At 47.7% G+C, this 13,610-nt stretch overlaps 1 pseudogene; it reads right to left on the bottom strand.

The window, feature by feature from the left end:
• Nucleotides 1–235: 235 nt before the first annotated feature.
• Nucleotides 236–13,610, bottom strand: part of LOC119945110 — a 29,723-nt pseudogene continuing 16,348 nt past the window's right edge.

Here is a 13,610-nt window from a genome sequence, read left to right on the forward strand (position 1 = left end):
GGATTGAGGGAGCCAGGGGGCTACCGTAGGGGCAAATGTTTTCTCTCTGCTTGTGTACACAGCCCTGGTTCCAACTCCACCGTGGACCCTGGATATGAACGTCTTTCAGAGTGACCCTCACACTCACATCGATTAGCCTGATGGTCCCTCCCCACCCCCGGTCACTCTCACAGGACCAGAGTGGGTATGGGGGAGCCCTGACCAGCTCTGGGCTAGGCTGGTCCCCCATCTCTTCTCAGACCCCTAGATGCAGCGACCACGGAGGGACAGCGATGAGCTGTCAGCCCCTCTCTGCTCTCCCGCATACACTGAGATGTGCTTTCCAGACAGGGCCACCGTCCCTCTACATAAAGCCACCGCTGCTCCGAGGCCCCCCCCCCACCCCCCGAAGGACCGGATCACAGCGACTCGTTCCCACAGTCTTTGAGGCCCGACAGAGATGAGTATCTGGTGGTGGCACTTGTCTGCAGGGTTCCCATGGCAACAGCATCCTAACGGTTCCCGCGGTTAGTGACCATCTAGATCAATGGGTAGGCACTTCAGATTCTTATTTTTTCTTCAGTGGTACCTGTTAAGGGCTTACTATGTACCAGGCACTGTACTAAATCCTGGGATTCGGTACAAGCTAATCAGGTTCCCTGTCCCACATGGGGCTCACAGTCTCAATACACATTTTAGATGAGGGAACTGGAGGCCAGAGAAGTGAAGAGACTTGCCCAAGGTCTCACAGCAGAAAGGTAGCACAGCCGAGATTAGAACACAGGTCATTCTGACTCCCAGTTCCATGATCTATCGACTAGACCACGTTGCTTCTCTGATTTTCATCTTCCTCATGACCTCAAACAATCAGTCGGCCATTTTAGTCAGTTGTATTTTCTGACGTCTTCTGATTGCAAATCTAGAGAGAACGAGAAATGGCTCTAAATCCATTCTAAAACCCTCTCCCGTGCTGGCTTGGGGGATAAACCCAGAGAAGCAGTATAAGATGCAACATAGTTTAGTGGTAAGAGCACGGGTTTGGGAGTCAGAGGACGTGGGTTCTAATCTCGGCTCTGCCATTTGTCTGGTTTGTGACCTTGGGCAATCCACTGAATTTCTCTGGGCCTCAGTTACCTCATCTGGAAAATGGAGATTAAGACTGTGAATCCTAAACTGGACAACCTGATTACGTTGTCTCTATCCCAGCACCTAGAAGAGTGCTTGACACATAGTAAGTACTTAACAGATGCAATTATTATTATTATTATTATTATTATTATTATTGTTATTATTATTATCATTTTGGGAGGGGCTGAGAGGTTCTGAGAACGGGGTGATGGGAAAAATTCACTGATACTGGCTGGGTGTACACGACGGGAAAATCCCTGGTTTCAAAGGAATAGGAACTAGCGTATGGTTCATTCTCTTCTATCTCAGAGCTGAAGTACTGTACCAAACTGGGGTGAGGAGGTCAGTTCATAGCCCTGAATAGCCCTGTCCCCTTTCAAAATATCTTAGTGATGGAAAATGGAGAAATAATCTGTCATCCCATATTTACTCCTCCTCCCTTCCAGTCTATCAGAGCACAGTTTTCACCACCTTCAATGACCTGCTGTCATCCCACCTCTTCCAGAATGCCTTGCAAGATTCATTTTTTTTCTCCGTAAGTCATCTTCTTCCCACTACCAATCAGCATTTTAGATCACTTCTCTATTTTGGCACTCACACCCACTGTTATAGTTTCGTACATAGTAGCTTTTATAAAATGTACTCTTTGAGCACATAGTCACCTATTTGCCATTCTTTCCATTCTCTTCTTCGTCCTCTCATTAATTAATTATGTGTCTAGCTCCCAACTTAGATTTTAAGCTTTTGGAAAGCAGGGATAGTGTTTAATTTTTTTTTATCTGTCTGAGGGGTTCACTACAGTACTTTACACCCAGGATGCATTCAAAACATATCATTGATCGATGGATGTATGGATTGATAGATGAGTGCACGGATGGGTTGTTGGATGGATGAGTGGATGGATGCAGCGTGGCTCAGTGGAAAGAGCACGGGCTTTGGAGTCAGAGGTCATGGGTTCGAATCCCGGTTCTGTCACATGTCTGCTGTTTGACCTTGGGCAAGTCACTTAACTTCTCTAAGCCTCAGTTACCTCATCTGTAAAATGGGGATTAAGACTGTAAACCCCACGTGGGACAACCTGATCACCTTGTATCCCCCAGCGCTTAGAACAGTGCTTTGCACATAGTAAGGGCTTAACAAATGCCATCATTATTATTACTATTATTATGATGGGTGGATGAGTGGAGTGTCTGCTATATAACCTTGGGCAAGGCAGCACCTCTCTGAGCCTTAGTTATCTTATCTGTAAAATGGGAATTGAGACTGTGAGCACCATGTGGGATAGGGACTGTGTAAAATAATAATAATAATGACGTTTATTAAGCGCTTACTATGTGCAAAGCACTGTTCTAAGCGCTGGGGAGGTTACAAGGTGATCAGGTTCTCCCAAGTGGGGCTCACAGTCTTAATCCCCATTTTACAGATGAGGTCACTGAGGCACAGAGAAGTGAAGTGACTTGCCCAAAGTCACACAGCTGACAATTGGTGGAGCCGGGATTTGAACCCATGACCTCTGACTCCAAAGCCCTGGCTCTTTCCGCTGAGCCACGCTGCTTCTCCCAGAAGCAGGTTAATCAGCTTCTTAACCTGATTAACTTGAATCAGCCCCAGCCCTTAGTACAATGCCTGGCATTCATTCATTCATTCATTCATTCATTCAATCGTATTTATTGAGTGCTTAATGTGTGCAGAGCACTATACTAAGCGCTTGGGAAGTACAAGTTGGCAACACATAGATACAGTCCCTACGCAACAGCGGGCTCACAGTCTAGAAGGGGGAGACAGACAAAAAAAACACAAAACATATTAACAAAATAAAATAAATAGAATAAATATGTACAAATAAAAAATAGAGTAAAAAATACGTACAAACATATATACATATATACAGGTGCTGTGGGGAGGGGAAGGAGGTAAGGCGGGGGTGATGGGGAAGGGGAGGAGGGGGAGAGGAAGGAGGGGGCTCAGTCTGGGAAGGCCTCCTGGGAGAGGTGAGCTCTCAGTAGGGCTTTGAAGGGAGGAAAAGAGCTAGCTTGGCGGATGTGCGGAGGAAGGGCATTCCAGGCCAGGGGGATGACGTGGGCCGGGGGTCGACGGCGGGACAGGAGAGAACGAGGAAAGGTGAGGAGGTTAGCGGCAGAGGAGCGGAGGGTGTGGGCTGGGCTGTAGAAGGAGAGAAGGGAGGTGAGGTAGGAGGGGGCGAGGTGATACAGAGCCTTGAAGCCTAGGGTGAGGAGTTTTTGCCTGATAGTACATAGTAAGCGCTTAACAAATAATAATATTATTATTCTTATGTATGTATGGATGGATGGATGGATGGATGGATGGCCGGATGGATGGATGGATAAACGAATGGATTCCAGGCAAGGATTTGATTAGTCAAATTCATTCATTCATTCATTCAATCGGATTTATTGAGCGCTTATTTTGTGCAGAATTCTGTACTAAGCACTTGGAAAGTACAATTTAAGCAACAGAGACAATCCCTGCCCACAGTCTAGAATGGGGAGACAGGCATCAAAACAAGTAAACAGGCAGTCACATTTCGGGGACAGTTTCTATGACTGTGTCCCTTCTCCCTTGTCACCGTCCGATTTTCAGATTTTCATAATCACGAAGAGTGATCTTAAAATTCATTGAATTGCTGTTAATATCAGTAGTCGTATCAACATTATCATTATTGAATTTATTAAGAATTTACTTGCAAAAGACTGTCAAGTCCTGGAGTAGAAGCAAATTAATCAGATCGGACACATTTCCTGACCCACAGGGCTTCAGATTGTAAGAGAAAGAGAGAGCACATATTGAATACCGATTTTGCAGAAAGAACCAAAGAGGTTACGTGGCTGGACCAAGGTCATAGAGCAAACCGGTGGCAACCGGGCAGATCTTTAAAATCTCATGACTCCGAGACACATGCTCATTCCACTAAGCCATGATGCAGTCCAAACCATCACTTGTCATTCATTCATTCATTTATTCGGTCATATTTATTGTGTGCTTACTTTGTGCAGAGCACTATGCTAAGCTCTTGGAGTGTACAATTCAGAATAAAGAGAGACAATCCCTGCCTACACTGGGCTTACACTCACACACGTCTTATCAGCCTCTGTCCCAGACATTGACAAATCCTCAGGAGCTAGACTTTCTCTTTGGGCATCTCTTTATATGGACACCCCCACAGCAAGAGCCCTGATGAGGAATGGGATAGTCAGCAAACGGAAACACACATTTTGTCACTTAGAGTAGGGAGGAGGAATCTCCCCTTTAGGACTCTCCCCAGGGCGACCTTCATGTCGTGGTTCCTCAAGCTGTAGATGAGGGGGTTGAGGGTGGGGGGCACTACGGTGTAGAACACGGACACCAGCAGGTCCAGGGTCGAGGGGGAGTCTTACACATGTTTGAGATAGGCAACGGATCCAGTTGAGAGGAAGACAGTGACAAAGGTGAGGTGAGGCAGGCAGGTGGAGAAGGCTTTGGCCCGGTCCTCAGCGGCCGGCATCCTCAGCAGGGCCAGGAAGATGCACACGTAGGAGGTGATGATGAAGATGAAGCAGACGATAGTCAAAGCTACCTCACCGGTGACGCTCACATCGATGGTGATGTGGTCCTTAGAGCAGGAGATGGTCAGCAGGGAAGGGACGTCACAGAGAACTGCTGGATGATGTTGGACCCACAGAAGCTCAGGAACAAAGTCGAAGCTGAATACAAGACCCCAAACAGCCCTAAGCTGAGCCAGGAGGCGGCCGCCACCTTTCTACAGGTCGTGTTGTTCATGATGAGCTCATAGCGCAGGGGGCGGCAGATGGCAGTGTAGCGGTCATAGGACATTGCCGTGAGGATGACCAGCTCTGAAGTGGCCAAATCGACCACCAGGAAGACCTGGGCAACACAGCCTAGGAGGGAGATGGATCTATGATCTGTCAGGGAGATGACGACAGACTTGGGGACGGTGACAGAGATGTAGCAGAGGTCGAGGATGGACAGGTTCCTGAGGAAGAAGTACATGGGTGTATGGAGGCGCTGGTCGAGGGCTGTGGCGGCGACGATAAGGAGATTCCCCGTCTGGGCCACCAGGTTGACCAGGGAGAACAGCGCAGCCTGGACCAGCTGCAGCTCCCAGATATTCGAGAAACCCTGAAGGAGGAATTCCATCACCATGGAGACATTTGCCTTTTGGAGAGGCAGCATTGACTTTCTGCAAGTGATACGGCAAGAGCCAAAGTTAGAGTCAATTGATGGGATGAGTGAAGGAATTGACTAGACGCTTGCTGGTGATTTTCTATGGAGAGGAGACAGTTACTGAATTCAAAATGATTTTTGAGTTCACCGTGGAGACACTGAACGTTTCCGGGGAATGATGTCGACTCCCACAGAGGAAGAGGGAGGGAAGACTTCAATTCATAGACATTGATGTTGCAGGTGAAGGAATAGGACCAAGTCAATCAATTCTATTTATTGATTACCTACAGAGGACACGGTATTAGTACATATGATCACTGCACCCAAGGAGCTCCCATTCTATTGGAAGCACCAAGCTTCGAACCACGTAGAAGTAGGGTGCACTACTGGTATGAACACAGGCCTTGGAGTCAGAGGACCTCGGTTCTTATCCCAACTCTACCACTGATTGGCAGCGTAGCCATGGAAGAATGACTTCATTTCTCTATGCCTCAATTTTCTCAATTGCATGATGAGGATTCGATACCTGTTTTCCCTCTTACTTGGTCTATGAATCCCTTGAAGGACATGGACTGTGTTCTGCTATATTGTCCTGAATCTCCCCCAGCCCTTGATACTTTGATTGGCACACAGTAAGCACTTAATAAATATCAAGAGAATGATTTTTGGTAGAGGAAACCAAAACTAAAATGAATAGCAAATGGTAGAGGTCAGAGAAAATAAAGATATGTACATGACTGTTGCGAAGTTTTTTCGGTGGTTTTAGAATTAAACAAGAAGTGCCTTTACACCTAAATTCAGCCATTTATTGGAGGGAGAATGGTCCTAGCAGAAAGAAGGACCTGGACTCTAATCCTGTCTCCTCAACCTGTCTGCAGTGTGACTTGGAGCCAGTCATTTACCTTCTCTGTGCCTCGGTTACCTCATCTGTAAATTGGGCATTACATCTGTGAGCAACCTATGGGGCATGGGATATGTCCGATCTGATTATCTTGTATCCATGCCGGTGCTTAGTACAGTATCTGGCACATAATAAGTATTTAATGACACCATAAAACAAACAACAAAAAACCCACGTATATTCCAAACATATTCCATTTGCTCTCATATCTGAATTCACAGTTGAACTCCCACAATCACAAGCTTACCTAATCATTCATCTAGTCCTTTCCTAATGCATCACTCAGCCTACAACGTCTCCTCTCCTTAACCTCCCCTCAGGACAAGTTGTGTCTCTTTGCAAGCAATGAAAACTCAAAATCGGCTTGAATGCTTTCTGCCCTATGGCTGCACTTCACCCCCTTTTCATCGTTCAACACGTCTTCTCAGCTATCAAAGCAACATTCTAGGTGTTACTCGCCATAGACTCTCCCGTTTACATCCTAGCCTGGAACTCCTTCTTACACACTCAAAATCAGAGAGAGCACAGTTCTTTCTGAATTCTGAGCACTGCTAAAATCCCTCCTCTTCCAACCAGCTACCCCGATGCATTTCCAATCCCTCTAAACCTACTTCACCTAACTAAAGCATACGCCAACTCATTTCCATCCTCATTTAGTGGAAAAGGTATGGACGCAGGAGTTCTCCTCTTGACTGTGAGCTCCTTGAGGGCAGCAGATACATCTACTAGCTCTGTTCTATTGTACTCTCCCAAGCATAGCTTAGTGGGAGTCAGAGGACTTTGGTTCGAATCCTGCATCTGTCTCTTTGCTGTTGTGGGACCTTGGGAAAGTGGCTTCACTTCTCTGGGTGTCAGTTTCCTCATCTGAAAAATGGCATGCAATAATTGTATATTCATCTTTCCATCTTTTTTCTCCTTCGAGAAGGAGCTGGGAATGCGTCTGGTTTGGTGTTATAAAGTGGATAGAGCACTTCCCCTCTGCTTTCAAACATGCAAGACCTTCACTTGACCCCACAGCGCCGTCCAGCTATCTATCGCCCTTTCTCCCTCCTACCCTTCCTTTCCAAACTCATAGAAAGAGTCATCTACACTCGCTGCCTCGAATTCCTCAACGGCAACTTTCTCCTGGACTCCCTCCAATCTGGCTTCTCTCCCCTACACTCCACTGAAACTGCCCTCTCAAAGGTCACCAATGACCTCCTTCTTGTCAGATCCAATGGCTTTTACTCTATCCTAATCCTCTCGACCACTCAGCTGCCTTCGACACTGCGGACCACCCCCATCTCCTCAACACATTATCCAACACTGGCTTGACGGACTCTGTCCTCTCCTGGTTCTCCTAATCTCTCTGGCCGTTCATTCTCAGTCTCCATCGCGGGCTTCTCCTCCCCCTCTAATCCCCTAACTGTAGGGGTTCCTCAATGGTCAGTTCTTGGTCCCCTTCTATTCTCCATCTACACTCACTCCCTTGGTGAACTCATTTGCTACCACAGCTTCAACTATCATCTCTATGCAGATGACACCCAAATCTACATCTCTTCCCCTGTTCTATCTCCCTCCCTCCAGGCTCGTATCTCCTCCTGCCTTCAGGGCATCTCCACCTGGATGTCCGCCCTCCACCTAAACCTCAACATGCCCAAGACTGAGCTCCTTATCTTCCCTCTCAAACCCTGTCCTCTCCCTGACTTTCCCCTCACTGTGGGCGGCACTACCATCCTTCACATCTCACAAGCCCGCAACCCTTGTGTCATCCTTGACTCCGCTCTCTCATTCACCCCACACATTACCAAAACCTGCCGGTATTTCTTTCACAACATCGCCCAGATACACCCTTTCCTCTCCGCTACCTTGTTGGTACAATCTCTCACCCTAACCTGACTGGATTACTGCATCAGCTTCCTTTCTTATCTTCCACCCTCCTGTCTCTCCCCGCTTGAGTCTATGCTTCACTCTCCTGCCCGGATTGCCTTTCTACGGAGATACTCTGGGTGTGTAATTCCCCTCCTCAAAAATCTCCAGTGGTTGCCTATCAACCTTCACATGAAGCACAAACTCCTCACTATTGGTTTCAAAGCTCTCCATCGCCTTGCCCCCTCCTACCTCACCTCGCTTCTCTCCTACAACTCAGCCTGCACACGTGCATCATTCTCACCTGTCCCGCTGTCGACTCCTGGCCACATCCTACCTCTGGTCTGGAATGCCCTCCCTCCTCACAACCGCCAAACTAGCTCTCGTCCCCTCTTCAAAGCCCTACCGAGAGCTCACCTCTTTCAGAAGGACTTCCCAGACTGAGCCCCCTTTCCCTCTGCTTCTCCTACCCTCCCCATCCTTCCTACTCCCTCTCTCTGCTCTACCCCCTTCCCTGCCCCACAGCACCTGTGTATATTTACACATATTTATTACTCTATTTTATTAATGATGTGCATAGATCTATAATTCTATTTATCTATTTTGATGCTATTGATGCGTGTCTACTTGTTTTGTTTTGTTGTCAGTCTCCCCCTTCTGGACTGTGAGCCCATTGTTGTGTAGGGATTGTGTTTATCTGTTGCCGGATTGTGCTTCCAAGCACTTGTTCCGGTGTTCTGCACAAAGTAAGCGCTTTATAAATATGATTGAATAAATTCATGAATGAATGAGTCAGAAACGCCTGGGTTCTAAATCCGGTTTCACCTCATGTCTGCGGGGTGACCATGGACAAGTCATTTAACTTCTCTGAGACTCAGTTATCTCATATGTAAAATGGGGGTTAAGGGTTAATACTGTGATCCCCATGTGGAATGAGGACTGTATCCAACCTGCTTAACTTGTATCTACCCCAGTACTTAGGACAGTGCTTGGGATAAAGTAAGAGCTTAACAAATACTACTATCGTTATTATTGCTTTCCAAGTGCTTAGTGCACACAATGAGCTCAATAAACATGATTCAAGATTAATTAATTGATAGTAAATTAGACTCTGTCAACCTAGCTCAATAGGCTGGAAAGCCCATGAGGGCAGGAATTACAACCTTTCCTACTATTTGTCTTCTCTCAACATTTGTAAAGAACTCTTTCAAGGAGGAATTGCTGATAGTGCCAGTGGTTGTCCACAGCTGGTCACACTCTCTCAATCCTGCCTGTCATTTCCCCTCTGCAAGGGATTCTGGGACCCACTGAAGGCCAACGTGACTGTCCACAGTGCTGACACTGTGCTGGAGCACCGTAGCCTGGTGGGTGGTTGGCATGGTTTGAGGACGAAGAAGGAGAGGTGTGTGATGGTTGAGGGTTTCTGAATTAGAAAACACCTCCCCTCCTACTAGCACCCTTAACCCCGCTGGGGGCCAAGGCCCTGGTCCGAACTCCAACTTAGGCCCTAGACTGGCTCCATCTCTTCCATTCTCATCCTCGTCGCCACCCCCTCCCGCCCCTCTCCCCAGTCACTCTCACAGGGCCAACGTTGGGCTGGGGATCGCTGAATTCTGCAGAGCCGAGCTTGTCCTTCTTTCCCCTCAGACTCCTGAGTTCAGTCAGCCAGAAAGGAACAAAGAGGAGCTCTCGATCCCTCTCCGCTTTCCCTCAGACCCTGAGCAGCTCCCCAGACCGGCGTCCATCCCCGTAGATAAAGCAGGAGCTGCTCCGAGGGGGATCCCTGGAGGATGGCTCGGGGTCCTGCCGAGCGGCCTCGTGGCCTAGACAAGCCACGCACCCTCTGGTCACGTTGTACCTGAGGCTCCTGGGAGACAAGGGCCCGGTCCCTGCAGCATCAGCGATGGTGCCGGCCCTCGGGGTTCCCGTGGAAACAGCGGCATCTGCATCTCAGCGTTCCAACAGTTCCTGTTTTCAACGACAGTCTTTAGCCACTGTGAATGGTTTCCCCTCTGTCTAATTCGCAACCTGAGACACTCAATCTGCCAGTCAATCAGCCAATTGGAACTTTTTCTTATTGCCTTTGTGAAGCGCTTACTATATCAGGCACGATACTAAATGCTGGAGTAGATACAAACCAATCAGATTGGACAGAGTCCATGTCCTCCTTGGGGCTCACATCACAATCCCCATTTTACAGATGAGGGAACTGAGGCACAGAGAAGTTAAGCGACGCTGTCCAAGGTCACACAGCAGACATGTGGTGGAACCGAGATCAGAACCCATGTCCATTTGAATACCAGGCTCACGCTCTACCCAATAGGCAGCACTGCTTCTTCTGACTTGTCCTGATTGCAAATACGTTGAGGCTCTGTTCATAGTGACTATATGAACTGTAATCTTGAATCAAGCATTCATCTCCTTTCTCATCTTTCCCTTCATTCCTTTCTCCTCTAGATAATTTATTCTATGTCTATCTTCCACACTGGATAATAATCTCATGGAGAGCAGGAACAATACAATTATATCTCTCAACTCTCCTGAGAGCTTACTACAGTGTTTTGCACACAGGATGTGGTCAATAAATACCATTAATAATAATAATTGTAGTAATTATGGTCTTTGTTAAGTGCTTACAATGTGCCAAGCACTGTTATAAGTGCTTGAGTAGATACAGGATAATCATTCATTCATTCAATCGTATTTATTGAGGGCTTACTGTGTGCAGAGCACTGTACTAAGCGCTTGGGAAGTACAAGTTGGCAACATATAGAGAAGGTCCCTACCCGGGCTCACAGTCTAGAAGTGGGAGACAGACAACAAAACAAAACGTATTAACAAAATAAAATAAATAGAATAACAAATATGTACAACTAAAATAAATAGAGTAATAAATATGTACAAACATATATACAGGTTCTGTGAGGAGGGGAAGGAGGGAGGGTGGGGGATGGGGAGGGGGAGGAGGGGGAGAGGAAGGGGGGCTCAGTCTGGGAAGGCCTCCTGGAGGAGGTGAGCTCTCAGTAGGGCTTTGAAGGAAGGAAGAGAGCTAGTTTGGCGGATGTGCGGAGGGAGGGCATTCCAGGCCAGGGGGAGGACGTGGGCTGGGAGAGGACGGCGGTACAGGCGAGAACGAGGCACAGTGAGGAGGTTAGCGGCAGAGGAGCAGAGGGTGAGGGGCTGGGCTGTAGAAGGAAAGAAGGGAGGTAAGGTAGGAGGGGGCGAGGTGATGGAGGTAATCAGGTTGGACACAGTCCCTGTCCCACACGGGGCTCATCGTCTCAATCCCCATTTTACAGATGAGGTAACAGGCTCAGAGCAGTGAAGTGACTTGCCCGAGGCCACATGGCAGACAAGTAGTGGAACCAGGATTAGAACTCATGAGCCCGTTCTCTGGATGGATGGACTGATTAATGGATGGAAGAAAGGATGAATGAATGGATGGATGGATGGATGGATGGATGGATGGATGGATGGATGGATGGATAGATGAATGGTTGGAAGGATGGCTCGATGGATAGATGAATGGTTGGAACATTGCCAAGATCCGCCCTTTCCTCTCCATCCATACCGCTACCCTGCTCATTCAAGCTCTCATCCTATCCCGTCTGGACTACCGCATCAGCCTTCTCTCTGATCTCCCATCCTCGTGTCTCTCTCCACTTCAATCCATACTTCATGCTGCTGCCCGGATTATCTTTGTCCAGAAACGCTCTGGGCATATTACTCCCCTCCTCAAAAATCTCCAGTGGCTACCAATCAATCTGCGCATCAGGCAGAAACTCCTCACCCTGGGCTTCAAGGCTCTCCATCACCTCGCCCCCTCCTACCTCACCTCCCTTCTCTCCTTCTACAGCCCAGCCCGCACCCTCCGCTCCTCCGCCGCTAATCTCCTCACCGTACCTCGTTCTCGCTTGTCCCGCCATCGACCCCCGGCCCACGTCATCCCCCGGGCCTGGAATGCCCTCCCTCTGCCCATCCGCCAAGCTAGCTCTCTTCCTCCCTTCAAGGCCCTACTGAGAGCTCACGTCCTCCAGGAGGCCTTCCCAGACTGAGCCCCTTCCTTCCTCTCCCCCTCGTCCCGCTCTCCATCCCCCCATCTTACCTCCTTCCCTTCCCCACAGCACCTGTATATATGTATATATGTTTGTACATATTTATTACTCTATTTATTTATTTATTTTACTTGTACATATCTATTCTATTTATTTTATTTTGTTAGTATGTTTGGTTTTGTCCTCTGTCTCCCCCTTTTAGACTGTGAGCCCAATGTTGGGTAGGGACTGTCTCTATATGTTGCCAATTTGTACTTCCCAAGCGCTTAGTACAGTGCTCTGCACATAGTAAGCGCTCAATAAATATGATTGATTGATTGATTGATTGGAAGGATTTAAGGAAGGAAAATGGATTGATGAGAGATGATGGATTTGACAAGACAGATGGAGCTGCAGTGATCCTTTCTTCCCTTTTCCCATAACCCTTCCTATTTTTAACTTTCATACCCACCCCCAGCGTCATGCTAAGGGCATATCATTATATTTTCACAATCATTACTAATAATAATATCATTATTGTATTTATTTAGAGGTTGTGGGCCTAAATTGTTCCACTTGCTGGAGTAGAAACAAAAGAATCAGTTCAGACACAATTTCTGTCCAACAGGGGTTCAGAGTATAAAAGGAAGAGAGATCCTAGGGATGTTAAGTCACTGCCATAGATCACAAAGCAAGCCAGTAGCAGAGATGGCATCAGAACTCGTCTCAATCAATGAATCAATCATATTTTTTGAGCACTTACTCTGGGCCCAGCACTGTACTAAGCTCTTGGAAAAGTTCAGTATAACTGAGTGGGTAGACACGTTCCCTGCCTACAATGAGCTTAAAGGCAAGAGCGATTCCCATTCCTTTAGACCATGAGAAAATAAAAAATATGGTATTTGTTAAAACCTTGCTATGTGCCAAGCACTGTTTAAGCACTGGGGCAGATACAAGGTAATCGGGTTGTCCCACGTGTGTTTCACAGTCCTAATCCCCATTTTACCTATGATATCATTGAGACACAGGGAAGTTAAATGGCCCACCAACGGTCACACAGAAGACAAGTGACAGAGCAGGGATTAGAACTGCCCCAAAACTGTATTTACTGTACTAAGCACTTGGGACAGTCTAGTTTAACAGAGTTGTGAAACACATTCCCTGCCCACAGTGAGCTAACAGTCTACAGGGACTTTTCTTCCTTCAGGTCATGATGCTTCCCCAAAACTGGATTGTCAGTCATACTTCAGTCTTAGCCACCTCCCTCCCAGACTTTTGCTGGGGCAAAGTGGAGGTGTAAAGCCAGGATCAGGCAGAGGCAGTGGGACCGGAATGGACCGAGGTGAAGGGTCAGAACTGGGTGGGCGACGTGGGCCAGGCCCAGACATGGAAGGGCTAGGACCAGGGAGATGTTTATAGACAGGCCCAAGGGGAGGAAGAAGGCCCCACCAGAATTATGTGGAGGGCCAGAACCAGAACAAGGCAGATGGCCAGGACCAGGAGGAGGAGTAGGACCCAGACCAGGCGGAGGAGGAGGG

Source organism: Tachyglossus aculeatus, chromosome 24, assembly GCF_015852505.1.
Source record: "Tachyglossus aculeatus isolate mTacAcu1 chromosome 24, mTacAcu1.pri, whole genome shotgun sequence".
NCBI classification, from domain to species: domain Eukaryota; kingdom Metazoa; phylum Chordata; class Mammalia; order Monotremata; family Tachyglossidae; genus Tachyglossus; species Tachyglossus aculeatus.